The sequence below is a fragment of the Drosophila miranda genome (assembly GCF_003369915.1).
Source record: "Drosophila miranda strain MSH22 chromosome Y unlocalized genomic scaffold, D.miranda_PacBio2.1 Contig_Y1_pilon, whole genome shotgun sequence".
NCBI lineage: Eukaryota > Metazoa > Arthropoda > Insecta > Diptera > Drosophilidae > Drosophila > Drosophila miranda.
The window spans coordinates 49,433,183-49,437,155 of record NW_022881603.1 but is presented as its reverse complement, the minus strand read 5'-3'; positions in this window follow the sequence as shown (position 1 = coordinate 49,437,155).

The window sequence follows — 3,973 nt, the reverse complement described above, 5'->3', positions numbered from 1 at the left end:
TTTCATGGTCGGTTTTGCCAATTGCAAAATATGAGTTCAAGGATCTCAGAACCCATAAGAGCTAGAGCAACCAAATTTGGTATCCACACTCCCGTGTGAACCTTGACCATTTTGTGTCAAAATTTCGCCCCACCCCCTTCCGCCCACACAAAGGACGAAAATCTGTTGCATCCACAATATTGAGGATACGAGAAAACTAAAAGCGCAGAATCATAGATAATGATCATATTTATCAGATTGCTGAATCTGGATCAGATCAGATCATTTTTATAGCCAAAAGGAACAAATCAATTTGCAGTGGCTACGCAGCGCCCGACGTCACGCTCAGACTGATTTTCTGTCTCTCTCGCACGCACTCTTTGTCGTGTCGTTTAATATTAGCGGCGTCTGCCGTAGGAGAGCCATACTGACTAAGTATCGGGTATAAATGTAGAGTTGCGGTGTCCGCAGCAACTCACAACGATCACCCTCGTTTTTTTTGTAATCTTTGTTTTTGTTTCCTGGGCTTCCTCTGACATCTTTCCAATTGGTAGGCTCCGATGTTCAATTAAAATGACTATTAAGCGTGGTAGTTAGTTTCTTTTCAGGATATTTTTCCAGTAACAGATTTGCAGTCTTCGAGGCATATTCACCATATTCATATTGTGATGTACCTATTTCAGGCTGAGATATGCTGTCACGTCCAGGGGTCAATCCACAAGAAATTTGTAGAAATGGATGGAACTTTAAGGGGGTCGTCGGGGGTGGCCTGTCGTAGAGGGGGAGAGTCGGGGTGCGGGCGAGCGTCGCTGTTGGCGTATGGCGAGTAGCGTACGGCGAGTGGTGGTGTTAAATGAACTTGGGTTTATTGTAGGTGAACTTATAATTTAAACTTCTTGTATTTCTCTGGTTTTCTTAGTTTAAACGTGCTGACTTGTGTCTCTTCGTAAGTTGTCTTTTGGTCTCGGTTGGCGTCGAGTTATACGCCTGCCGTTGCTGCGGATACTTCCGTGTAGTGTTCGCTTTTGCCGATTCACCGATCGTGGCATGCCCTAGTTTATTTCTTGCATTTCCATGATTTGTCGGGTTCGCCGCGGGCGTTTGCCGCAAGCTTCCGCGATGTCATCGTTTTCTCAGTTGGCGGAGTCTGCTCGGCGCAGCATTGCTTCCGCGGCGTCATCGTTTTCGTAAGCGGTGGCGCCTGGTCGGCCGCTTGGCTTGGAGTGGGGGGAAATCAGCGCGACCTGATGTGTTTGGCTGCGGCTCTTGTCGCCGCAGTACCTCTGGGAAAAGCGGCGCTCGCAGGGTCCGGCTGGCGATGTTCGTCACCCATTCTGGTGGGGCGACCGCCCAACGCGCAGTGAGCTCGGCAGCGGGCGCTTCGTATACCTCGTCGTGGTGCGCCGTGGTGTTGACTCTTCGTACTCGTAGGTCTCCGTTGGCGAGGTGGCCGGTGCCCTCCTCGGAGCTGACTCCATCGTCGGCGGTGGTGTTTCTGCGGAGATCGGTGATCAAGTCGCGGGGCCTTGCGTAGTCGTCAAATATGTCGCCCATGGGGGCGTACGGACATGCTGTGGACCAAAGAAACACCCCATCTCTGGGACTGCTGGTACGAGGGTAGCTCCGACGGTCCCCCTCGCAAGGTGACGCTGCCTGGCGGGCATTGGCGAGAGTACTGCGGCGGGGGGTCGAGTCTTCGGTTGGGGGTGGGTGGGGGAGGTGCGAAGGGTCTGGCCCCTGGCTTGGCCGTCGTCGTCGTGCTGTCTGCGGGTGGTGTCATCGTGGTTTGTCGGGCGCTGGGCGATGCGGCTGGTGGCTGTCGGCCGTTCTCTTTGCTGTATGCTGTGTCGGCGTTTCGTTCCGGCGCTTTCGCATTGAGGCGGCGGTATAATATTCCAATGACGATGCAGAGGGGAATACGTACCATGATGTACTCTTCACCGTCAGCAGTTCGTGCAGGTCGTCGATGTGATTGAGGCTTCTTCAGGCTTAGTTCTCGTAAGAAAGGTAAGCTGGCCCCTGCGTCGTCGATGACGGTCACGTTGTCGTCGTTTACGATGATCGTGCCGTGGTCGACTACTGTTATCGAGTCCAAATGTCCGGGTAGCGTGGCGCAGCGTACGGTGGACCCCGCTACTAGCTGTTGTGCGCAGGTAGTCACTCGCCGTTCCTTGCAAAACGTTGCGGCGACGCTGGGTTCGCAGCTCCCGATGTTGAGTGCCGGGTGCCGCACTAAGCCACCATTTCACCGTCGCTGAAGTCTAAAATTTTGTTTTCGCGTTGGAACGGGAATATGAGCAATTTTTTGCAGATGAGCGTGGGCTGGGGGAATCGTTTCAGAAATCGTAGCAGGTCGACGTTCTGGAAGACGCTGACGTTGGAGGCTTCCAGGAGTTCCACTAAGCGTATGTTAGCGAAGTGTTGCTCGTTCAGCTCTTTGATGTCGGTGCCGGCGAAGAGGGTTGGGCTCACCATCTTGATTTTGGCTAGTGTCAGGCCCAGGATGAGGTTCTCCAAGTCGGTGATAACGATTCGATTCCGGGCTACGATGCTCTCTGCCAGCAGGCTGTCTTCTGCGTCGTCTGACTTTGCTATGTGGTTCATCAGTCCGGTCATCTCGTTTAGACGGGCCTGGATCTTGGAGTTGAACTCGATCTGCCTGTTGTGGGCGTCCACCAATTGGGTCTGCTTGAACTTCATTTGTTCCTAGTCGTCGAAGTCGGGGGTCCCGGCTACTACTTTCAGCGCGGTCCCGAGTATGTCCCCAGATAACGACATCGCCGTCGACGAGAGAGGGTTTCCATTGGTTGTCTTGACAGCGTGTCCGCGACTACGTTCTGGTTGCCGGCCCAATAATGGACGTCGTATTGGTATTGCTGTAGCTCGAGTGCTTACCGCGCGACTCTACCGTACGGGCTCTCGAGGGTATTCAGCCACTTTAGGTGATCGGTGGTTATGACGTCGAATCCGTAGCCTTCGAGATAGCATCGCAGTTTTCGGATCGCCCAGATGACGGCTAGGCATTCCTTGTCGGTGGCCGAGTAGTTTCCTATTGCCTTGTTGAGGCGGCTACTGACGTATGCGATGACCCGCTCCTTCCCTTCGATCTCTTGGGTGAGGACCGCGTCCACTCCAAGCTTGCTTGCGTCCGTCTGTAGGGAGAATTTGACATTGAAGTCCGGGTAGGCGACCACTGGGGCGGTGGTTAGCACTGTCTTTAGCTCGTCGAAAGCGTCTTGTTGCTCTTGGCCCCACGTCCATGCTTTCCCTTTCTCCAGCAGCAGTGACATTGGTTGGACTCCGGTGGCGAAGTTCGGGACAAATCTGCGGTACCAACCAGCCATGCCCACGCATTGTCGCAGTTCCTTCAGGTTGGTCGGCGGCCTCAGATCCTTTACGGCCGCGATCTTGTCGGGGTCCGTCTGGATACCTTCTTCGCTGATCATGTGGCCAAGGTATTTTATTTGGCGTTGGAAGAAGCGCACTTGTCGGTATTGATCCGTAGGTTTGCCTTGCGTAGTCGCGCGAAAACTTCTCTCACGTTGTTCAGGTGTTCCGTGAAGTTTTTCCCGACGATGACGATGTCGTCAAGATACGCGAACGCGAACAGTTCAATGTCCGCGTCGATAACGGCGTCAAGGGTCCGTTAAAACGTGGCTCCCGCGGAGTGTAACCCTGCCGGGTATCGGGAATGCCGTGGCTTCCCGGCTGTCGCGGGCCATCGGTATCTGCCAATATCCGTTTTTCAGGTCCAGGGTCGTGATGACACACGCCTTTCGGAGCCGTTCCAGTATGTAGTTGATCCTGGGCAGCGGGTACGCGTCCGGGATGGAACGCTCGTTGAGCTGCCGATAATCTAAACACATGTGCCATCTCCCGTCCTTTTTGCGGACCAGGACGATTGGCGCACTGTGGGGGCTCCGGGATGGCTCGATCAGGTCCACCGCTATCAGTTGGTCGACCTGTTCATCGATGATCCGTCGCATAGCTGGGT